The sequence below is a fragment of the Elephas maximus genome, chromosome 12 (assembly GCF_024166365.1).
Source record: "Elephas maximus indicus isolate mEleMax1 chromosome 12, mEleMax1 primary haplotype, whole genome shotgun sequence".
NCBI lineage: Eukaryota > Metazoa > Chordata > Mammalia > Proboscidea > Elephantidae > Elephas > Elephas maximus.
The window spans coordinates 51,284,329-51,309,860 of NC_064830.1; the positions used below are offsets into that span (position 1 = coordinate 51,284,329).

At 38.8% G+C, this 25,532-nt stretch overlaps 1 protein-coding gene across 4 annotated transcripts in view; it reads left to right on the forward strand.

Moving 5' to 3' along the window:
• Window positions 1-25,532, forward strand: part of USP8 (ubiquitin specific peptidase 8) — a 98,131-nt gene that overhangs the window by 4,635 nt on the left and 67,964 nt on the right. Inside the window, exon 2 of one of the 4 annotated variants that reach the window (XM_049904958.1) lies at window positions 20,100-20,217. The exons of the other annotated variants lie outside the window; for them this stretch is intronic. The gene's annotated coding sequence lies outside the window, so the exon portion shown is untranslated. The remainder of the gene's footprint in view (window positions 1-20,099; window positions 20,218-25,532) is intronic. 4 annotated transcript variants of the gene reach the window in all.

Here is a 25,532-nt window from a genome sequence, read left to right on the forward strand (position 1 = left end):
AGAAGAACTGGATACTGCGTGGCGGCCTTTACTGAACATTTTGATCGAAGAGTCTGTGGAAGAATCCTGATCAAAAGGGGGGAAATATAGAACAGAATTTCAAATTCTTTTGGACTCTAGACTTCTTGGATCCATGGAGGCTTGACAAACCCCCAAAACTATTGCCCTGAGATAATCTCTAAACATTAAACCAAAAATATCCCCTAAGGTCTTCTTAAAACCAAGCAATGGCTTATCTTAACTAGTAGAGAATGTCTGTCTTAAGCATTGTGCTCCTTTAAGATATATCTCTGGGAACAAATTGCAACAGCAACTCAAAAGATTAGATAGGAACTTTAGAGGGCAATGAGTTTATGTTAATGGAGGAGGAACAATTCAGAAAAGGAGGGTGAGAATGGTTGCACAACTCGAAGAGCATAATCGATGTCACTAAATTGTACGTTTAGAGACTTGAATTGGTTGGTGTGCATTTTGCTGTGCCAATTCTCAATAGCCACAAAATAAATAAAATTAAGAAAAACTGTTGTACACATTTTAAAACATACATTAAAGCAAAGTAACTAGGATTATTTTAAAACAAATTCTATGCTATGTATCTTTTCAGTGTCAGTACTTCATTATCTTCCAAAACAATAGAGATTATCAAAATTAACATCAGTGCATTAATAGTTGATATACATTTTAATATCTGGTATCTTTAGACCTGGTCTCTAATTACATTTATATCGCCCTATCATGACATCTTTCTTTAGATGTTGTTCCTTCAGCATATAGTCAGCATGTTCAGAATTGAATTACCTACTTTTCTGTAAATCAGTGGTTCTTAATTGGGGCTGATTTTGCCCTCAGGGACATTTGGAAAAGTCTGGAGAAATTTTTGGTAGTCACAACTAGGGATGTGTTGCTAAGGGTATCTAGTGGGTAGAGAACAGGAATGCTGCTAAACGCCTTGCAATGCATGGGCATCCTCCCACATCGAAGTTTTAAGTCCAAAGTGTCAGTAGTGCTGGGAAGCCCTGCTGTAAATTAATTAAAATTTTAAACCACAGTGTTCTTTTTTTGTTAACAGCACTACCATTCTTCACATTTCTCAGGGTAGAAAATTGTGTGTGTGTGTATGTGTGTGAGAGAGAGAGAGAGAGAGAAGATATTCTGCAGACCAAAGCGTTGTTTCTGCTTTTTTGTGTTTTCTGCAGTGGCCTCGCAATTCATTTCTATAGTGTCATTCCCTTGTCCCATCTTTCCTAATAATCTGTCTTGCATATCCCCAATTGTCTTCCTTAAGATACTCTTTTTCTGTCTTATTGCCTGGTCAATCAAATATAAACAATTCAGATGACTTCGGAAGTACTCTATAATATGAGCCCATCTCACCTCCCTAATTTCATTGTTATTTTTAGCCAACAGTTGTTAAATGTTGTGGTGCAGTGGTTAAAGCGTTCAACTGCTAATCAAAAGGTTGTTGATTCAAAACCCCCAGCGGCTCTGCAGGAGAAAGATGTGGCAGTCTGCTTCCGTAAAGATTTCCAGCTTTGGAAACCCTATGGGGTTGCTATGAGTCAAAATCAACTCGATGCAGTGGATTTTTTTGGTGGGTCTGTGTGAAGACCATTGAGGTAGAAGCCAGGGATATAAAGACATGCTAGTGTATTCTCTTGGCCCAATTGATTATTTCCCAGTAATCCTGTAGTATTCCTTACTTTTTCATTGCCCTCCCATTACTAATTTCTAATTTTGTGCCTTTGTTCATAATATCTCCCTCTTCTGAATGCCCTTCACACCTTCTTCTTAGCTAAATCCTATCCTTAGAGCCAGTTTTGTCCCTGTCTTCATCACATCATCACGAGCACTGCCTGCTTATGAAGCACGAGAGTCTTAAAACCTAGTTATTGTCATTTGGTCCAAATCCTGTACTGTAGGGTCACTATGAGTCAGAATCGACAAGACGGCACTGGGTTTGGTTGGGTTTTGGATACTGTACTAAAGGTACAATATAGACAGCAAGCTGTTCTGGATTGAACTGTGCCCCCCAAAAATATGTGTTGTAAATCCTAACCTCTGTGTCTGTGATTATAATCCCACTTGGGAATGGGCTCTTTGTTATGCTAATGAGACAGGATAAGTGTAGGGTATGTTTTGAGTCTATTTGTTTTGAGGTATAAAAGACGTTAAACAAGCAAACTAGAGAAGCAAAGATGGGGGAAGATACATGCCAAGCCACATGAAGGATCACCAAGGAGTCAAGGAATAAAGACCTTCCTTCCAGAGCTGACAAAAGGAGAGCCTTCCCTTAGAGCCGGCACACTGAATTCAGATTTCTAGCCACCTGAACTGTGGGAAAAAAATTTCTTTTTGTTAAAGCTGCCCATTTGTGATATTTCTGTTATAGCAGCACTGGATAACTAAGACACAAGTACTATAGGATTTAGGCCAAGAAATGAACCACAAGAATTGGGACCGTCAAGGATGAAAGAGATGGAATTTAAGTTGGCTCCTGAAGGAAGAGAAGCCAGCACAGAAGAGAGTGTGTTCTGGGCTGGGAGGAACTTCATCTTTCTAGCTACACTGATTTTTCTTCTCCTTATGACTTCCCAGTGACTGGAGTCACATACTAATGTATAGTTTAGCAACTAATTGTTAGCTTATTATTTAATGAGCACTGTTAGTAACTGGTCCTGGTGATTAGACTAAGACGTTTGAGATCAGAAGCCCTGTCATACATAGTCTCTATACTATTAGAGCAGTGCTACTCAAAGCCAGTCTCTGAACTGTTTGTTATGGTCAGTGATGAGATAAGGGGCTTGCGCCAGAATATAAATAAGCACCCTGCTGTCTTCATCAAGAAAGTCTTGCTGTTATACAAAGGTCAGTGTGCATAATTGACTTAATTCTGTCACAAACTTCTTATTTATTATAGGCCGGTAACAGTTCTCCATAGAGCTACCGGTATGTGGATCATACTTTGAGCAACATTGCTGTAGCACAGGACTTTCATATTTTTTTATTCTAACCTATAGTATGAAATATATTTCTGCCCAGTGTTACATGTATATACATCTATAGACACATACACCAGAAACTGATTTCAGTCCATCTCATTGAGGGTCTTTTTCTTTTTCGCTTACCCTCTACCAAGCAAGATGTCGTTCTCCGGGAGCTGATCCCGCCTGATTGCATGTCCAAAGTATGTGAGATGCAGTCTTGCCGTCCTTGCTTCTAAGGAGCATTCTGGTTGTACTTCTTCCAAAACAGATTTGTTTGTTCTTTTGGCAGTCCATGGTATATTCAGTATTCTTTGCCAATACCATAATTCAAAGGCATCAGTTCTTCTGTCTTTTCTTATTCATCGTCCAGCTTTGGCATGCGTGGTAAGTGACTGAAACACCATGGCTTGGGTCAGGTGCACCTTAGTCTTCAAGGTGACATATTTGATTTTTAACACTTTAGAGACTTGTTTTGGAGCAGATTTGCCCAATGCAATGCATTCGGTATTTCTCAAGCTGAAAGAACTGAAGAAAAAATTCAAGCTGTGAGTTGCGATATTAAAGGATTCTATGGAGAAAATATTAAACGACGCAAAAAGCATCAAAAGAAGATGGAAGGAATACACAGAGTCACTATACCAAAAAGAATTGGTCAGTGTTCAGCCAGTTCAGGAGGTAGCATTTGATCAGGAACCCATGGTACTGAAGGAAGAAGTCCAAGCTGCACCGAAGGCATTGGTGAAAAACAAGGATCCAGAAATTGAAGGAATATCAATTGAGATGTTTCAACAAACAGATGCAGCACTGGAAGTGCTCACTCATCTATGCCAAGAAATTTGGAAGACAGCTACCTGGCCAACTGACTGGAAGAGATCCATATTTATGCCTATTCACAAGAAAGGAGATCCCACCAAATGTGGAAATTATCGCACAATTTTATTAATATCACACGCAAGTAAACTTTTATTGAAGATCGTTCAGAAGCAGCTGCAGCAGTGTCAACAAGGAGCTGCCAGAAATTCAAGCTGGATTCAGAAGAGTATGTGGAACCAGAGGTATCATTGCTGATGCCAGATGAATCCTGGCTGAAAGCAGAGAATACCAGAAAGATCTTTACCGGTGTTTTATTGACTATGCAGAGGCGTTTGACTGCATGGATCATAACAAATTATGGATAACATTGGGAAGAATGGGAATTCTAGAACACTTAATTGTGCTCATGAGGAACCTGTACATCAAGAGGCAGTTGTTTGAACAGAACAAGGGGGTAATGCGTGGTTTAAAGTCAGGAAAGGTGTACATCAGGTTTGTATCCTTTCGCCATACCTATTTAATCTATATGCTGAGCAAATCTGAGATGCTGGACTGTATGAGGAATAAGGCGGTATCAGAATTGGAGGAAGACTCATTAACAACCTTTGACATGCAGATGACACAACTTTGCTTGCTGAAAATGAAGAGGACTTGAAGCACTTACTGATGAAGATCAGCGACTGCAGTATTCAGTATGGATTGCACCTCAACATAAAACAAAAGTCCTCACAGCTGGACCAATAAACAACATCATGATAAACGGAGAAAAGATTGAAAATGTTAAGAATTTCGTTTTACTTGGATCCATAATCAACACCCATGGAAGCAGCAGTCAAGAAATCAAATAACGCTAGGAACATAGTATATTAAAGTCAGAAAATACCAGAAGCTTTGGCAGTGATTAATTTCTGAGAGAGTTGAGCCTTCTTAACACTTTAGCATTACTTTAAAACAGACTATTTCATCAATATTTACTTGTCTGTGGCATTTTAACTAGAATTAGAGTAGAGATTTAAGGTAGACAGAGGATGTAATGAGTACTGAAGAGGGGAAGATGGTAGGTGGCCAACAAAGACAGCACTTGCCTTCTTTCCAGCTTTGCCAAGGACTCAGCAGTGATTGGTGTAAAGCCCTAGTTAAGATAATCAGGACTGGTTTGAATGACTGCAAACCTCAATCTTTACTTTTCCTGTGTAATTCCTACTCTTTCTCTTTGGAAGGATCAGCAGGATGTTAGAGGGGTCAAGGGGGAGAGATTTTGAGAGAGAGAGAGAGATTTTATTTTTTGTTCATAGAAGAACTTCAATTTTTCTTGCATATAGTTAGTGTTTTTTTTTACTTACAATCCTTTTAGAAGCATAGTGTAGTTTTAATGGGGTATGTATTATACTTAGTTCTAGATGTAAATAAGTAGATTCTAGAAATTATTTGCATTCTGTATTTATTGAGCATTCTTGCGTAAGTATCAATGTGTTTGTTGCTGCTGCTGTTTTTTTTTGTTTGTTTGTTTTTACTGTTGCAGCCAACACAAGGAAACTGAATTCATTTAGTCACTCTGACCTTGATTTATTTTGTCAGTTTTATCTTGAGATTTCTTTAACAGCAAATGCAGCAGAATCACTTGTCAAAACTTTAAAATATTAAACTTCATGTAAATTTAAGTTGCATATGTATCCTTTTTTGCTTTCTTACCTGATTAGGGAAAAATACCTTTTATCTTCGCTTTGACTTATGCAGAAATGCATGTGATTGTAAAGGCTGAAATAGCAATTAAAACAATGCTGAAAGTATATTTAACAAGAGGCATCATTATTTGACAGCATAACTTAAAATATATAATTTTGTTAATGAAAATAGAAACAACTGTGGTCATGTGACAGACTAGAGATTATCAGAGAAGGTTGTTACTTATTTGAACTATTCTGAGAAATCAAATAAGGGCAGAAATGGTAATGTTAAAAAAGTATAATCTTTCTCTTAGAAACCCTTGCTAAAAACCTTCCTGACGTAATTTTATCCCTGTACTTTCCCTCCCTGTGTTTAATTATTTGTTTTTTTGTTTTTTTTTTTTTGTAGTCCTACCTTTGTAATGTCTCTTGTATCTGCCTCCTTTCCATCTCCACTGCCCTAGTTCTGACCTTCATCATCTTTCCTTTGGATCGTTATAATACATAACTACTACTAGCATACTTCCTTTTCCAGCCCCTTAAAGCCTAACTTTATACTGTCATCAGTTTGGGTCACCTAACTCCCTTCTTCACAGCGCTACTATGGCTCCCTGATACCTTTAGAAAACAAAGTAAATGCTTTAGCATGACATTCAAGACCTTCCATTATCTGTTCATAGACTATTTTTTCAGGCTTCGCTGCTCAGGATATCCTCGTTCATTCTCTTTAAAGGCTGGTTCCCAAAGATGTTCTTTACTTTCTTGATTCTTTCCTTATACTGTTCCTCATCTGTGCCAAAAGACTTCTCCCACCAAGACTTAGATCAAATACTGTCTTTTCCATGATGCCTTCCAAGATCACCCTGTTGTTGTTACGTACTGTCCATTCAACTCCAACTAATAGCAACACTTTGTACAACAGAATGAAACGCTGCCCAGTCCCACGACATCCTCACATTTGTTGCTATGTTTGAGCCCATTGCTGTAGCCACTGTGTCAGTCCATCTCACTGAGGGTCTTCCTCTTTTTCGCTGACCCTCTGCTTTACCAAGCATGTTGTCCTCCAGGGACTGGCCCCTCTTGATAACATACCCACAGTGCATGAGATGAAATCTCACCGTCCTTGCTTCTAAGCAGCATTCTGGCTGTATCTCCTCCAAGACAGACTTGTTTGTTGTTCTGGGAGTCCATGATACACTGAGTTTTCTTCACCAACACCATAATTCAAAGGCATTGATTCTTCTTTGGTCTTTCTTAATCATTTCTCAATGCAGTTCGCATGCATATGAGGTGATGGAAAACGCCGTGGCTTGGGTCAGCTGCAACTTAGTCCTTAAAGTGACATCTTTGCTTTTTAACACTTTAAAGAGGTCTTCTGCAGCAGATTTGTCCAATGCAATATGTCAGTTCATTTCTTGACTGCTATTTCTGTGGGCATTGATTGTGGAGTAAAATGAAATCATTGACAACTTCAGTATTTCTCCATGTATCATGATGTTGCTTATTGGTCCTTTTATGAAGATTTTTGTTTTCTTTATGTTGAGGTATAATCCATACTGAAGGCTGTAGTCTTTTTGGTCTTCATAAGTAAGTGCTTCAAGTCCTCTTCACTTCGAGTAAGCAAGGTTGTATCACCTGCATTATCACAGGGTGTTAGTGAGTCGTCTTCTAATCCTGAGGCCACATTCTTCTTCATATAGTCCAGCTTCTCAGATTATTTGCTCAGCTTACAGATTGAATAAGTATAGTGAAAGGATACAACCCTGATTTACACCTTTCCTGAAAGGATACAACCCTGACTCAGACCTATCCTGATTTTAAACCATGCACTATCCCTTGTTCTGTTCAAATGACTGCCTCTTGGTGTATGTACAGGTTCTGAATGAGCGTAATTGTTCTGGAATTCCCATCCTTTGCAGTGTTATCCATAATTTGTTATGATCCACACAGGTGAGTGCCTTCACATGGTCAGTAAAACACAGGTAAACATCTTTCTGGTATTCTCTGCATTCAGCCAGATTCACCTGACATCAGCAATGATATCCCTGATTCCGGGTCCTCTTCTGAATCCAGCTTGAATTTCTGGCAGTTCTCTGTCGATATACTGCTGCAACCATTTTTTAATAATCTTCAGCAAAATTTTACTTGCATGTGATATTAATGATATTGTTTGATGATTTATATATTCTGTGGAATCACCTTTCTTTGGAATGGGCACAGATATGGATCTCTTCCAGTTGGTTGGCCAGGTAGCTGTCTTCCAGATTTCTTGGCATAGATGAGTGAGCACTTCCAGCGTTATATCCATCTGTTGAAACATCTCAATTAGTATTCTGTCAGTTCCTGGAAAGAAAGACAATTCCAGGAAAGAAAGAAAAGACCAAAATGGATGTCAGAAGAGACTCTGAAACTTGTTCTTGAACTCAGAGTAGCTAAAACAAATGGAAGAAATGAAGTGAAAGAGCTGTACAGAGGAATTCAAACGGTGGCTCAAGAAGACAAAGTAAAGTATTATAATGAAATGTTCAGAGACCTGGTATTAGAAAACCAAAAGGGAGGAACATAATTATCATTTCTTAAGCTGAAAGAACTGAAGAATAAATTCAAGCCTGGAGTTAAAATATTGAAGGATCCTTTAGGGAAAATATTGAATAATGCAGAAAGCATCAAAAGAAGATGGAAGGAATACACAGAGTCACTATCAAAAAAAATTGGTCGATGTTCAGCCATTTCAGGAAGTAGCATATGATCAAGAATCAATGGTACTGAAAGAAGAAGTCCAAGCTGCACTGGGGGCATTGGTGAGAAACAAGGCTACAGGAATTGACAGAATACCAGGATCACTCTAGTCATACTTAATAAACCAAACCCATTGCCGTCAAGTCAATTCTAACTCACAGCGACACTACAGGACAGAGTATAACTGCCCCAAAGGGTTTCCAAGGAGCAGCTGGTGGACTTGAACTGTTGACCTTTTGGTTAGCAGCCTGAGCTTTTAACCACTTCGTCACCAGTCATACTTAATATTTCCGTTTAATTTTTTTAATTATTTTAATTTTTTCCTTTTTTTATTGCACTTTAGGTGAATGTTTACTGAACAAACTAGTTTCTCATTAAACAGTACACATTTTGTCTTATGACATTGGTTAACAACCCCATGACATGTCAGCACTCCCCATTCTCAACCCTGAATTCCCTGTTACCAGTTTTCCTGTCCCCTCCTGCCTTCTATTCCTTGCCCCAGGGCTGCTGTGCCCCTTTAGTCTCCTTTTGTTTTATGGGCCTGTCCACTCGTTGAGTGAAGGGGAAACCTCAGGAGTCACTTCATTACTGCACTGAATGGTGTCCAAGGGCCATATACTCAGGGTTTCTCTAGTCTGTGTCAGGCCAGCAAGTTTGATCTTTCTTTTTGTGTTAGAATTTTGTTCTACATTTTTCTCCGGCGTTGTCCGGGACCCTCTATTGTGATCCCTGTCAGAGCAATCGTTTGTGGTAGCTGGGCATGATCTAGTTGTACTAGACTTAGTCTGGTGGAGGCTGTGGTAGATGTGCTCCATTAGTCCTTTGGACTTATCTTTCCCATGTATCTTTAGTTTTCTTCTTTATTCCTTGGTCCTGAAGGGGTGAGACCAGTGGAGTATCCTAGATGGCTGCTCACAGGCTTTTAAGATCCCAGACGCTACTCACCAAAGTAGAGTGTAGAACATTTTCTTTATAAACTATGTTATGCTATTTGAGCTAGATGTTCCCTGAGACTGTGGTCCCCACAGTCCTCAGCCCAGCAGGTCTGTCCCTCTTAGAGTTTGGATGTGTCTATGGAGCTTCTATGACCTTGCCTTGTACAAGTTGTGCTGGCTTCCCCAGTATTGTGTAGTGTCTTACCCTTCACCAAAGTTACCACTTATCTGTTATCTAGTGTTTTTCCATCCCCACTATTCCCCTCCCTCGTAATCTTCTAAGATTGTTTCTTTTTGTGTGTAAACCTTTACATAAGTTTTTACAGTAGTGGTCTCATACAGTATTTGTCCTTCTGTGATAGACTTACTTCACTCAGCATAATGCCCTCCAGATTCATCCATGTTATGAGATGCTTCAGATTCATCATTGTTCTTTATCATTGCATAATACTCCATTGTGTGCATGTACCACAGTTTGTTCATCCATTCTTCTGCTGATGGACATCTAGGTTGTTTTTTTCTTTTTGCTATTGTGAACAATGCTGCAGTGAACATGGGTGTGCATATGTCTGTTCGTGTGACGACTCTTATTTCTCTAGGATATATTCCTAGGGGTGGGATTGCTTGATTATATGGTATTTCTATTTCCAGCTTTCTAAGGAAGCACCATGTCATTTTCCAAAATGGTTGTATCATTTTGCATTCCCACCAGCAGTGCATAAGAGTTCCAGTATCCCTACAGCCTCTCCAACATTTGTTGTTTCTTGTTTTATTGATTCGTGCCAGTAATGCCAGGATCAGATGGTATCTCACTGTGGTTTTGATTAGCATTTCTCTGGTGTCTAGAGATCATGAGCATTTCCTCATATGTTTGTGGGCCACTTGAATGTCTTCTTTGGTGAAGTGTCTTTTCATTTCCTTTGCCCATTTTTTAATTGCATTATTTGTCTTTTTGTTGTAGAAGTGTTGGATTTTCTTGTAGATTTTAGAGATTAGACCGTTGTCTGATTTGTAATAGCCAGTTTTTTTTTTCCGAGTCTGTAGGTTCGCTTTTTATTCTATTGGTAAAGTCTTTTGATGAACATAAGGGTTTAATTTTTAGAAAATCCCAGTTGTCTACCTTATCCTCTGAAGCTTATATATTGTTGGTTGTGGTTTATATCCTGTTAATGCCTGTATTAGGGTTTCTAGCATTGATCTTATTTTTTCTTTCATGAACTTCATAGTTTTTGGCTTTACATGTAGGTCTTTGATCCATTTTGAGTTAGTTTTTGTATATGGTATGAAGTATAAGCCCTGTTTCATTCTTTTGCAGATGGACATCCAGTTTTACCAGCACCATTTGTTAAAAGACTGTGTTTTCCCCATTTGATGGACTTTGGGCCCTTGTTGTAGATCAGTTGACCATAGGTGGATGGATTTACATCTGGGTTCTCAGTTCTGTTCCATTGGTCTTTGTACCAGTACCAGGCTGTTTTGACTAATGTAACTGTGTAGAAGGTTCTGAGGTCAGGTAGTGCAATTCCTCCTACTTTATTCTTCTTCAAAAGTGCTGTACTTACCCAGGGCTGCTTCTCTTTCCATATAAAGTTAATGATAAGTTTTCCCATCTCTTTAAAGAATGTTGCTGGTATTTGGATTGATATTGCATTGTATTTGTAAATCACTTTGTGTAGAATTGTCATTTTCACCATGCTGAGTCTACGTATCCATGAGCATGGTATGTTTTTCCATTTATGTAGTTCTCTTTTGGCTTCTTGCAGTAGTGTTTTGTAGTTTTCTTTGTGTAGGTCTTTTACACCCCTGGTTAGATTTATTCCCAAGTATTTTATTTTTTTAGGGCCGTTATAAATGGTATTGTTTTCCTGATTTCCTTTTCATCATTCTTTTTATTGTTTTCACCATGCTGAGTCTACGTATCCATGAGCATGTATGTTTTTCCATTTATGTAGTTCTCTTTCGGCTTCTTGCAGTGGTGTTTTGTAGTTTTCTTTGTATAGGTCTTTTACACCCCTGGTTAGATTTATTCCCAAGTATTTTATAAATTTTTTTTTTTTTTAGGGGCCGTTATAAATGGTATTGTTTTCCTGATTTCCTTTTCATCATTCTTTTTATTGGTGTACAGGAATCCAACTGATTTTTGTATGTTTATCTTGTATCCTGCTGCTCTGCTGAATCTTTCTATTAGTTCCAGTAGTTTTCTCATGGAATCTTTTGGGTTTTGTATGTATGGTATCATATGATCTGCAAATAGGGACAGATTACCTTCTTTGTTACCAGTTTGGATGCCTTTTATTTGTTTCTCGCTTTGTTGCTCTAGCTAGGACTTCCAACACAATGTTAAATAGGAGTGGTGATAAAGGGCACCCTTGTATCGTTCCTGTTCTCAGCCACTCTCCACTGAGAATGATGTTGGCCATTGGTTTTGCATAGATGCCCTTTATTATGTTGAGAAATCTCCCTTCTGTACCTATCTTACTGAGAGTTTTTATCAGGAATGGGTGTTGGACTTTGTTGAATGCCTTTTCTGCGTATCGAGTTGATCATGTGATTCTTCTCTTTCCTTTTATTTATGTGGTGGATTACGTTGATAGATTTTCTAATGTTGAGCCATCCTTGTGTTCCTGGTATGAATCATACTGGGTCATGGTGTATTATTATTATTATTTATTTTTTTGTATGATGCTGAGTTCTTTTGGCTAGAATTTTGTTGAGAATTTTTGCAACTGTATTCATGAGATATATTGGTCTGTAATTTTCTTTCTTTGTGGTGTCTTTACCTGGTTTTGGCAAAGCCAGGGTTATGCTGGCTTCATAGAATGAATTTGGAAGTATTGCTTCCTTTTCTATGTTCTCAAATAGTTGGAGAAGTACTGGTATAAGTACTTTTCTGAGTGTTTGGTAGAATTCTCCAGTGAAGCCATCTGGGCCAGGGGTTCTTTTGCTTGGGAGTTTTTTAATATGACCTCTTCAGTCTCTTATTATGGGTTTGTTAAGATTTTCAACATCATTTTGTTAGTTTGGGTAGGTAGTGTGTTTCTAGAAATTTGTCAGTTTCTTCTAGGTTTTCAAGTTTGTTGGCGTAAGGTTTTTTATAATACACTATTATGATCCTTTTTATTTCAGTTGGGTCTCTTGTAATGTCCCCCATTTCATTCTTATTTGGGTTATTTGCATTCTCTCCTGTTTTTCTTTTGTCAGTTTGGCCAGTGGTTTGTTGATTGTGTTGATCTTTTCAAAGAAACAACTTCTGGTTTTATTGGTCGTTTCTGTTGTTTTTCTACATAGAGTATTTCTGCTCTGATCTTTATTATTTCCTTTCTTCTGGTGCCTGTGGCCTTCTTTTGCTGTTCTCTGTTTGTTTAAGTTGTGTAGCTGATGTTTTGATTTTCTTCTTTTTTGATATGTGCATCTATTGCTACAAATTGACATCTGAGGACTGCCTTTGCTGTGTGCCAGAGGTTTTGGTATGATGTGTTTTCATTCTCATTTGATTCCAGGAATTTTTTTATTCCGTTTTTGATTTCTTCGATTACCCAGTGGGTTTTTTTCTTAATTTTTATTGTGCTTTAAGTGAAAGCTTGCAAATCAAGGCAGTCTCTCACACAGAAACTTATAAACACCTTGCTGCGTACTCCCAGTTGTTGTCCCCCTGATGACACAACCTAGTCCCTCCCTCCACTCTCTCTTTTCGTGTCCATTTCACCAGCTTCTAACCCCCCCCCATCCTCTCATCTCCCCTCCAGACGGGAGATGCCAACATACTCTCAAGTCTCCACCTGATCCAAGAAGTGTACTCCTCACCAGCATCCCTCTCCATCCCATTGTCCACTCCAATTCCTGTCTGAAGAGTTGGCTTTGGGAATGGTTCCTGTCCTGGGCCAACAGAAGGTCTGGGGGCCATAACCACCAGGGTCTTCCTAGTCTGACACAGACTATTAAGTCTGATCTTTTTACGAGAATTCGGGTCCTCCATCCCACTGATATCTTGCTCTCTCAGGGGTTCTGTATTGTGTTGCCTGTCAGGGCAGTCATTGGTTGTAGCTGGGCACCATCTAGTTCTTCTGGTCTCAGGCTGATGTAGTCTCTGGTTTATGTGGCCCTTTCTGTCTCTTGGGCTCGTAATTACCTTGTGTCCTTGGTGTTCTTCGTTCTCCTTTGGTCCAGGTGGGTTGAGACCAATTGATGCATGTTAGATGGCCACTTCCTAGCGTTGAAGACCCCAGACGCCACTCCCCACAGTGTGTACAGAATGTTTCCTTAATAGATTTTGTTATGTCAGTTGACTTAGATGTGTGTCCCTTGAAACCATGGTCCCCAACCCCCGCCTCTGCCGTGCTGGCCTTCGAAGTATTCAGTTTATTCAGGAAACGTCTTTGCTTTTGGTTTAGTCCAATTGTGCTGACCTCACCTGTATTGCGTGTTGTCTTTCCCATCACCTAAAGTAGTTCTTATCTACTATCTAATGAGTGAATACCCCTCTCCCGCCCTCCCTCCCTCGCCCCTCTCCTATCCATCAAAGAATGTTTTCTTCTCTGTCTAAACTATTTCTTGAGTTTTCATAATAGTGGTCTTATACAATATTTGTTCTTTTGCAGCTGACTAATTTCAGACAGCATAATGCCTTCCAGATTCCCCCGTTTTATAAAATATTTCGTGGATTCATCACAGTTCTTTATCGACGCATAGTATTCCATTGTGTGAATATGCCATAACTTATTTATCCGTTCATCTGTTGATGGGCACCTTGGTTGCTTCCAACATTTTGCTATTGTAAACAGTGCTGCAGTGAACATGGGTGTGCATATATCTATTCGTGTAAAGGCCCTTATTTCTCTAGGATATATTCCAAGGAGTGGGATTGCTAGATTGCATGGTAGTTCTATTTCTAGCTTTTTAGGGAAGCGCTAAATTGATTTCCAAAGTGGTTGTACCATTTTACATTCCCACCAGCAGTGTATAAGCGTTCCTATCTCTCCTTAGCCTCTCCAGCATTTATTTTGCGTCTTTTGGATTAATGCCAGCCATGTTGGAGTGAGATGGAATCTTACTGTAGTTTTGATTTCCATTTCTTTAATGGCTAATGATCTTGAGCATTTCCTCTTGTACCTGGTAGCTACCTGAATGTCTTCTTCAGTGAAGTATCTGTTTGTATCTTTTGCCCATTTTTTAATTGGGTCGTCTTTTTGTAATTGAGTTTTTGCGGTATCATGTGGATTTTAGAGATCAGGACCCGATTGGAAATGTCATAGCTAAAAACTTTTTCCCAGTCTGTAGGTAATCTTTTTACTCCTTTGGTACAGTCTTTGGTTGAGCAGAGGTGTTTGATTTGTAGGAGTTCCCAGTTACCTAGTTTTCTTCTGCAGTGTTAGTAGTGTTTTGTGTACTGTTTATGCCATGAATTCGGGCTCCTAACGTTGTCTGTATTTTTTCTTCCATGATCTTTATCATTTTAGATTTTATATTTAGGCCTTTGATCCATTTTGAACTCGTTTTTGTGCATGGTGTGAGGTATGGGTCTTGTTTCATTGTTTCCAGATGGGTATCCAGTTATGCCAGCACCATTTGTTAAAAAGACTGTCTTTTTCCCATTTAACAGCTTTGGTGCCTTTGCCAAATATCAGCTGCTCATATGTGGATGGATTTATGTCTGGATTCTCAATTCTGTTCCATTGGTCTGTGTATCTGTTGTACGAGCACCAGGCTGCTTTGACTACTGTGGCAGTATAATTGGTTCTAAAATCAGGTAGAGTGAGGCCTCCCACTTTGTTCTTCTTTTTCAGTAATGCTTTACTTATCTGGGACCTCTTTCCCTTCCATATAAAGTTGATGATTTGTTTCTCCATCTCATTAAAAATGTCATTGGAATTTGGATCGGAATTGCATTAAATCTATAGATCCCTTTTAGTAAATTAGACGTTTTAATAATCTTAAGTATTCATATCCATGAGCAAGGTATGTTTTTCCACTTATGTTGGTCTCTTTTGGTTTCTTCCAGAAGTGTTTTGTAGTTTTTTTGGTATAAGTCTTTTACATCTCTGCTAAGATTTATTCCTAAGTATTTTATCTTCTTGGGGCCTACTGTAAATGGTGTTGATTTGGTGGTTCTCTCTTCAGTGTTCTTTTTGTTGATGTAGAAGAATCCATCTGATATTTTTGTGTTTATCTTGCATCCTGATACTCTGCTGAAATATTAGTTTCAGTAGTTTTCTGGAGGATTCCTTATTTCTGTGTTTAAGACCATGTCATCTGGAAATAGAGATACTTTTACTTCTTCCTTGCCAATCTGGATGCCCTTTATTTCTTTATCTAGCCTAATCGCTCTGGCTAGGACCTCCAGTACAATGTTGAATAAGAGCAGTGATAAAGGGCATCCTTGTCTGGTTCCCAATCTCAAGGGGAACGCATTCAGGCTGTCTCCATTTAGGATGATGTTGGCTGTTGGCTTTGTGTAAATGCCCTTTATTACGCTGAGGAATTTTCGTTCTACTTCTATTTTACTGAGAATTTTTATCATGAATGGGTGTTGAACTTTGTCAAATGCCTTTTCTGCATCAGTCGATAAAACCATGTGATTGTTGTTTTTTGTTTTATTTATATGATGGATTACATTAATTGTTTTTCTTATGTTGAAGCATCCATGCATAACTGGTATGAATCCCACTTGGTCGTGGTGAGTTACTTTTTTGATATGTTGTTGAATTGTATTGGCTAGAAATTTGTTGAATATTTTTGCATCTAAGTTCATGAGGGATATAGGTCTGTAATTTTCTTTTTCTTTTTTTTGTAATTTTCTTTTTTTTGTGGTGCCTTTACCTGGTTTTGGTGCCAGGGGCATGCTGGCTTCATAGAATGAGTTTGGGAGTATTCCATTCTTTTCTATGCTCTGAAATACCTGTAGTAGTAATGGTGTTAACTGTTTTCTGAAAGTTTTGTAGAACTCTGCAGTGAAGCCCTCTGGGCTATGGCTTTTTTTTTGTTGGGAGTTTTTTGATTACCTTTTCAGCCTCTTCTTTTTATGGGTCTGTTTAGTTGTTATACCTCTGTTGTTAGTTTAGGTAAGTAGTGTGTTTCTAGGAATTCATCTGTTTCCTCTAGGTTTTCAAATTTGTTAGAGTACAGTTTTTCATAGTAATCTGATGTGATTCTTTTAATTTCTTTTGGGTCCCTTGTAATATCACCCATCTCATTTCTTACTCAAGTTATTTGCTTCCTCTCCTGTTTTTCTTTTCTCAATTTGGCCAATGGTTTATCAATTTTGTTGATTTTTTTCCAAAAAGAACCAAATTTTTGGTCTTGTTAATTCTTTAAGTTGTTTTTCTGTTTCATTTAGTTCTGCCCTAATTTTTATTATTTGTTTACTTCTGGTGCCTGAGGGTTTCTCTTTTGTTGCTGTTTTTGTATTTGTTCAAGTTGTAGGGATAATTCTTAGATTTTGGCATTTTCTTTTCGGATGTGTGCATTTATTGATGTAAATTGACCTCTGAGCATTGAATTCGCTGTGTCCCAAAGGTTTTGATAGGAAGTGTTTTCATTCTCATTGGATTCTATGAATTTCTTTATTCCATCCTTAATATTTTCTATAACCCAGTGTTTTATGAGCAGGGTATTGTTCAGTTTCCAAGTGTTTGGTTTCTTTTCCCTGCTTTTTCTGTTATTGATTTCCACTTTTATGGCTTTATGGTCAGAGAAGATGCTTTGTAATATTTCAGTGTGTTGGATTCTGCTATGGCTTGCTTTATGACCTAATTATGTGGTTTATTCTAGAGAAAGTTCCATGTGCACCAGAAAAGAAAGTATACTTGGTTGCTGTTGGGTAGAGTGTTCTGTATATGCCTATGAGGTCAAGTTGGTTGATTTTGGCATTTAGATCTACTGTGTCTTTATTGAGCTTCTTTCTGGATATCCTTCCCTTCACCGAAAGTGGTGTGTTGAAGTCTCCTGCTATTATTGTAGAGCTATCACTCTTTTCAGTGCTGAGTTTCTTTTATGTATCTTGCAGCCCTGTCATTGGATGCCTAAATATTTAATATGGTTATATCTTCTTTGTATAAAACAAAATCAAACCCAGTGCCGTCGAGTCGATTTCGACTCATAGTGACCCTAGAGGACAGAGTAGATTTGCCGTATAGAGTTTCGAAGGAGCGCCTGGTGGATTCGAACTGCCAACCCTTTGGTTAGCAGCTGTAGCACTTAACCACTACACCACCAGGGTTTCCTCTTCCTTGTATATTGTTCCTTTAATCATTGTATAGTTTCCTTCCTTATGTTTTATGATGGATTTATCTTTAAAGTCTGTTTTTGTCAGAAATTAATATCTCCATTCCTGCTCTTTTTTGATTGTTGTTTGCTTGATACATATTTTTCTGTCCTTTGAGTTTTAGTTTGTTTTTGTCTCTAAGTTGTGTCTCTTGTAGACAGCATATAGACAAATTGTGTTTTTTAGTCCATTCTGCCACTCTCTGTCACTTTAGTGGTGCATTTAGTCCATTTACATTCAGCGTAATTATGGACAGGTATGAATTTAGTGCTATCATTCGATGTCTTTTTTTTGTGGTGTAGACTTTTTCTTTTTCCCGCTTAGTTTTATGTGCTGAGTAGATTATCTTTCTATATTGTCCTTTCCTCATATTCATTGTTGTTGATTTTGTTTCTGCTGAGTCTCTATTTTTTTCTTGCATTTTATTTTGATGTGCAGGATAGTTTGTCTCTTTTGTGGTTACCTTATTATTTACTCCTATTTTTCTGACTTTAAACCTAACTTTTTTTTATTTGATTGCCTTGTCTTCCTGTCCATATGGAAGATCTTGGACTACATTTCTTAGTCCCTTTTTATTGTTTTAATGTTGTCTTGTTTTACATACTAACATTGCTGTTTCCCTCTTCTGAGCGTTTTTTATCTTGATTTATTTTTGTGATTTCCCTTTCTGGGTTGACTTCTGATACCTCTGCCCTGTGTTGTAGTCTTGGGTTGTTACCTGAGATTATTGCTTTTCTAACCAAAGAACTCCCTTTAGCATTCCTTGTAGTTTTGGTTTGGCTTTTACAAATTTCCTAAACTTCTGTTTATCTGGAAATGTCCTAATTTCACCTTCATATTTGAGAGACAGTTTTGCTGGATATAAGATTCTTGGCTGGCAATTTTTTTCCTTCTGTTTTTTAAATAAGTCATCCCATTGCCTTCTTGCCTGCATGGTTTCTGCCGAGTAGTCTGAGCTTATTCTTATTGGCTCTCCCTTGTAGGTGACTTTTCGTTTCTCCCTAGCTACTCTTAAAATTCTCTCTTTATCTTTGGTTTTGGCAAGTTGATTAAAATATGTCTTGGTGACTTTCTTTTGAGATCTACCTTATGTGGAGTTCGATGAGCATCTTGGATAGATATCTTTTCATCTTTCACGATACCAGGGAAGTTTTCCACCAAGAAATCTACAACAATACTCTCTGTATTTTCTGTTATCCCTCCCTGTTCTAGTACTCCAGTCACTCATAGGTTATTTGTCTTGAAAGAGTCCCACATGATTCTTAAGCTTTCTTCATTTTTTAAATTCTTTTATCTGATTTTTCTTCAAATATATTAGTGCCAAGTGCTTTATCTTCAAGTTTAGAAATTCTGCCTTCTACTTGCTCAGTTCTGCTCCTTTGACTTTCTATTGAGTTGTCTACTTCTGTAATTTCCTTATTAATCTTCTGAATTTCTGATTGCTGTCTGTGTATGGATTTTTCCACCTTATTAAGGTTTTCATTATGTTCCTATATAATCTTTTTAATTCCTTCATTTGCTTTATCTGTGTGTTCCTTGTTCTGCGTATTGCCTCATTTCCTTCCTGATGTCCTGAAGGGTTCTGTATATTAATCTTTGTATTCTGCTTCTGGTAATTCTAGGATGGCACTTTCATCTAGAAGATCCCTTGATTCTTTGTTTTGAGAGCTTGTTGAGGCGATCATGGTCTGTTTCTTTATGTGACTTGATATTGACTGTTGTCTCTGAGTCATCCGTAAGTTATTGTACTACTTTATTTTATGTTTGCTTACTATGTCGTAGTTCCTTGCTTTGTTATGTTTTGATATGCCCAAATAGGTTGCTTGGGTGAGCTAGCTTGATTATTTTCACCTTTAGAGCTCTGGCGTCCTGTCTCCAAATGGCTAGAGCTGTTATCAGGTATATCAGTCTGGGAGTCCGTTCACTTTTCTTGTATGAATTCAGCTCAGGTGTCCAGGTAGCTGATCATCAAGTGTGTGGTAAGGCTCTGTCCTACAGTCTTAGAGGGGCAAGGGTCATGGGTGTAGTACCAGTATCTGGTTGGAGCAGGGGGTAGCACGCTGAACATGCAGGGGGCTTAGAATTGTCCCCAGTGTGTCTCTGAGGAAAGCGTGTCTCTGTTCCCTAGAGCGTGCAGGTAGGTGAGTTCTGCAGACGGAGCACGGGCATCTAATGTTTTTGGTTTTAAGGACTGGGAGGTAGCAGTTGTTCTTGGACCCCTGTCATAGGTGGCTGGGTTACCTGAGTGGAGCTACCAGTCCTTAGGCCCCTGATGTGAGTAGTTGAGGACCCTGTTTAATAGCCGAAGCAACGTCAAACATCGAACACCCACCTCTTCGATGCACAGCTGAAACGGAATCTGCCCACAAAGGTGTGTTCTCCTGAAATAGGTCCACACAGCTCTGTGCAGAGGGAAAATGTAGTCAAAGTCCATGGACCGTTTATGCCTGGACAGGATCCTCCTCTGTCCTGGACTTCCCCAGTTAGTGGAGATGACAGATTATCTTTTCACCCAGTTGCAAATTTATTCTTTCTCCAAGGCCGGGAGGATGGCTCTAGGCACTCAACAGGGCCTATATCAGGCCCAGGGAAATCAGCCGCTGAAGCTGGCTTGGGAATTGGGGGGGGGGGGGAGGCGTGGTAAAATATACGCTAGTACTTAGCTTTTGCTGAGAGCACCGTTCTTCTCTGGTTCCAGAGATGCGAGTAGGCTATGTGGCTGACTTCTTCCCCCAAGGAAACTACGGTCGATCGCTAGTACCAGCCCACTGCTGCTCACTCATGGGAATGGTGCCTGACAGCTCCCTGCCGTTCAGGTCTGGTAATTCATCTCCGCTTCTGAACTGTCTCTTCCTCCCCCTGCCCCTCAGATCATTTTCTAAGCTTGCCTTTGATGTTCAGGGCTCCTAGCTAGTCATAAATATATGCGTTTCACTTGTTTTTTCGGGCCTTTGTTGGAAGAGGGCTCACTGGAAGCGTCTGTCTATTCCGCCACCTTGGCTCCGCCTCTACCCAGTGGTTTTTCAGCAGGATGTTATTCATTTTCGATGTGATGGGTCTTTTTTCTTTATTCTTCCTGTTGTTAATTTCTGCTTTGATGGTGTTTTGGTCAGAAATGATAATTTTTGTTATCTCAGTGTTTTGGATATTGTTGAGGCTTGCCCTGTGGCCTAAGATGTGGTCTTTTCTGGAGAACATTCCATGTGCATTGGAGAAGAATGTGTACTTTGCAGCTGTTGAGTGGAGTGTTCCGTAGTCTATGAGGTCAAGTTGGCTGATTGTGCTCTTTAGCTCCTCTGTATCTTTGCTGACTTTCTAGATGTTCTTTCCTTTACTGAGGGTGGTGTGTTGAAGTCTACTACTGTTATTGTGGAACTGTCAATTTCTGTTTTCAGTGCTGTTAGAGTTTGTTTTATGTATTTTGGAGCCCTGTCATTGGGTGCGTAGATGTTTATTATTGTTAAGTCTTCGTGATGGATTATCCCTGTAATCATTATATAGTGCCCTTCTTTGTCTTTTTTGGTGAATTTTGTTTTAAAGACTCTTTTATCTGAGATTAGTATTGCCAGTCCAGCTCTTTTTGGGTAGCTATTTGCTTGATATATTTTTTTCCATCCTTTGACTTTTAATAAATTTACATCTTTTTTTCTAAGGTGTGTCTCTTGTAGACAGCATATTGATGGATTCTGTTTTTTTAATCCATTTTCTCACTCTCTGCGTCTCTATGGGTGCGTTTAGGCCATTTACACTCAGTGTAATTATTGATAGGTATGAGTTTATTGCTGTCATTTTGTAGGTTTTTTTTTTTTTTGGGGTGCTACTGTTTTCTTTGTTCCTCTTACTCTCCAGTGCCTGAATTCCTTTTGTTTGTGGATTTCTTTTGTTTTCGTTGAGAATTTATGTTTTTCTTATTTAGATGAGTAGATTTGTTAACTTTCTTTGTGGTTACCTGAAATTTACTCTTATTGTCCTGGTTTGGACCAGTCTGTTATTAACTTGGTATAGCCTTGCATTCCTCATCATACTGTTTATTTCCTTTTTTATTGTTCCAACATTCTTGTCATTTAGAGAGTAACCTTTTTCTGGTTCCCTGTTGCAATTCTTTTGGTTTTGGATAGTCCTCGAGGGTTCTTTTCCTAGAATGGTATCTCGCTGGTACAATCTTGTATCCTAGATTCAGGCTGTGGTCTAATGTTGTTTGTCCTCAGATTGAAGGTCTGCCTTTAATAAGTTTTGTAAGTTTGGTTTGGTTTTTACATATTCCCTTAGTTCCTGTTTATCTGGAAATACCCTAGTTTCACCGTCATATTTGAACAAGAGTTTTGCAGGATGTATTATTCTTGGTTGGCAGTTTTTTTCTTTCAAGGTTCTATATATGTCATCCCATTGCCTTGCCTGCATGGTTTATGCCAAATAATCAGAGCTTAGTCTTATTGTTTCTCCTTTACATGTGACTCTGTTTTTCTTGAGCTGCTCTCTGGGTTTTTTCTTTGTCTTTGATTTTAGTAAGTGTGGTTATGATATGCCTTTTTCTTTTGGGGGATATTGTATATGGCGTTCATTGACCTTCTTGGATGGTCAGTTTTTTTTTTTTTTTATTGTGCTTTAAGTGAGAGTTTACAAATCAAGTCAGTCTGTCATACAAAACCTTATATACACCTTGCTCTATACTCCTAGTTTCTCTCTCGCTAATGAGACAGCACATTCCTTCTCTCCATCCTTTGTTTCCATGTCCATTTGGCTAGCTTCTGTTCCCCTCGGTCTTCACATCTCCCCTCCAGACAGGAGCTGCCCACATAGTCTCTTGTGTCTACTTGATTCAAGAAGCCCACTCCTCACCAGTATCGTTTTCTGTCTTGTAGTCCAGTCCAATCCCTGTCTGAAGAGTTGTCTTCGAGAATGGTTCCTGCCTTGGGCTAACAGGAGGTCTGGGGACCATGATCTCCGGGGTCCCTCTGGTCTCAGTCAGACAATTAAGTCTGGTCTTTTTATGAGAATTGGTGGCAGTGAGCCATTGTAGCTGGCTACCGTCTGGCTCTTCTGGTCTCAGGATGATGTAGTTTGTTTTACATGCCCCATTGCTGACTCTTGGGCTCGTACTTACCTTGAGTCTCTGGAGATCTTCATTCCCCTCTGCTCCAGGGGGACTGAGACCAATTGTTCCATCTTAGATGACCAATTGTTCCATCTTAGATGGCCACTTGCTAGCGTTTAAGACCCCAGATGCCATGCTCCAAAATGGGATGCAGAATGTTTTCTTAATAGTTTTTATTACGCCAGTTGACCTAGATGTCCCCTGAAACCATGGTCCCCAAACCCCTGCCCCTGGTACACTGGCCTTCAAAGTGGTCGATTTATTCAGGAGACATCTTTGCTTTTTGTATAGTCCAGTTGTGCTGACCTCTCCTGTATTGTGTGTTGTCCATCCCTTCACCTAAATTACTTCTTGTCTGCTATCTAATTAGTGAATTCCCCCTCCGTTTCTCTCTCTCTCCCCCCTCTCGTAACCGTCAAATAATATTTTCTTCTCTGTTTAAACTATTTGTTGAGTTCTTATAATAGTGGCCTCATACAATATTTGTCCTTTTGCAGCTGACTACTTTCAGTCCACGTAATGTCTTCGAGGTTTCTCCATGTTATGCACTGTTTCACAGATTCGTTGTTGGTCTTTATTGATGCATGGTATACCATTGTGTGAATATACCATAATTTATCCATTCATCTGTCGATGAGCACCTTGGTTGCTTCCATCTTTTTGCTATTTTAAACAGTGCTGCAGTGAACATGGGTGTGCATGTATCTGTTCATGTAAAGGCTCTTAGTTCTCTAGGAAATATTCCAAGGAGTGGGATTGCTTGATCTTATGGAAGTTCTATTTCTAGCTTTGTAAGGAAGTGCCAAAGCGACTGTACCATTTTACATTGCCACCAGCAGTATATAAGTGTTACAGTCTCTCCACAACCTCTCCAACATTTATTGTGTTTTTTGGATTAATGCCAGCCTTGTTGGAGTGAGATGGAATCTCATGGTAGTTTTGATTTTCATTTCTCTAATGGCTAATGATCCTCAGCATTTCCTCATGTATCTATTAGCTAACTAAATGTCTTCTTTAGAGAAGTGCGTTTTTGCAGTATATGTAGATTTTAGAGATCAGCCCCTGATTGGAGATGTCATAGCTAAAAACTTTTTCCCAATCTATAGGTAATCTTTTTACTCTTTCGGTGACGTCTTTGGATTAGCATAGGTTTTTGACTTTCAGGAGCTCCCAGTTATCTAATTTTTTCTTTTGCTGAGTTTCCAGTTCTAGTAATGTTTTGTGTACTGTTTATGCCATGTATTAGGGCTCCTTCCATTGTTCCTATTTTTTCTTCCATGAACTTTACCATTTTAGATTTTATATTTAGGTCTTTGATCCACTTTGAGTTGGTTTTTGTGCATGGTGTGAGGTATAGATCTTATTTCATTTTTTTGTAGGTGGATATCCAGTTATGCCAGCACCATTTGTTAAAGAGACTGTCTTTTCCCCATTTAACAGACTTTGGGCCTTTGTCAAATATCAGTTGCTCATATGTAGATGGATTTTGTCTGGATTCTCAATTCTGTTCCATTGGTCTTTGTATCTGTTGTTGTACAAGTACCAGGCTCTTTTGTCCACCGTGGTGGTATAATATGTTCGAAAGTTAGGTAGTGTGAGGCCTTCTACTTTGTTCTTATTTTTCAGTAATGCTTTACTTCTCCGGGGCCTCTTTCCCTCCCATATGAAATTGGTGGTTTGTTTCTCCATCTCATTAAAAAATGCCACTGGTATTTGGATGGGGATTGCATTGTATCTATAGATCAGTTTGGGTAGAATAGACATTTTTACAATGTTGAGTCTTCCTATCCATGAGCAAGGAATGTTTTTCCACTTATGAAGGCCTCTTTTGGTTTCTTGCAGTAGTGTTTTGTAGTTTTCTTTCTATAGGTCTTTCATGTCTCTGGTTAGATTCATTCCTAAGTACTTTATCTTCTTAGGGGCTGTTGTTTGCTCTTCGTCGTCACTCTGTTTGTTGATGTAGAGGAAATCCAACTGATTTTTCTGTGTTTATCTTGTATCTTGAAACTCTGCCGAACTTGTCTATGAGTTTCAGTAGTTTTCTCAAGGATTCCTAGGTTTTTCTGTATATAAGATCATGCCATCTGCAAATAGAGATACTTACGTCTTCTTTGCCAATTGGATGACCTTTATTTCTTTATCTAGCCCTATACCTCTGGCTAGGACCTCCAGGACAGTGTTGAATAAGAGTGGTGATAAAGGGCATCCTTGTCTGGTTCCTGTTCTCAGTGGGGATGGTTTCAGTCTCTCTCCATTTAGGATGATGTTGGCTGTTGGCTTTGTATAAATGCCCTTTATAAAGTTTAGCAATTTTCTTTCTAATCCTGTTTTGCTGAGAGTTTTTATCGTGAGTGGGTGTTGGACTTTGTCAGATGCCTTTTCGGCATCAATTGATAAGATCATGTGGTTCTTGTCTTTTGTTTTATTTATGTGATGGATTACATTGATTGTTTTTCTAATGTTGAATCATCCCTGCACATCTGCTATGAATCCCACTTGGTCATGGCAAATGATTTTTTTTGATATGTTGTTGAATTACGATTTTGTTGAGGATTTTTGCATCTTAATTTCATGAGGCATATTGGCCTGTAATTTTCCTTTTTTGAGGAGTCTTTACCTGGTTTTGGTATCAGGGTTATGCTGGCTTCATAGAATGAGTATTCCATCCTTTTCTATGCTCTTAAATACCTTTAGTAGTAGTGGTGTTAACTCTTCTATGAAAGTTTGGTAGAATTCTCCAGTGAAGCTGTCAGGGCAGGGCTTTTCTTCATTGGGAGTTTTTTGATTACTTTTTCAATCTCTCCTTTTGTTGTAGGTTTATTTAGTTGTTCTCTTTCTGTGTTAGTTTAGGTGGGTAGTGTGTTTGTAGAAATTTGTCCATTTCCTCTAGGTTTTCAAATTTGTCAGAGTACAACTTTTTATAGTACTCAGTTATGACTTTCGTAATTTCAATTGGGTCTGTTGTGATATCCCCCATCCCCAAACCCATATCATTTCTTATTTGGGGTATTTGCTTCCTCTCCTGTTTTTCTTTTG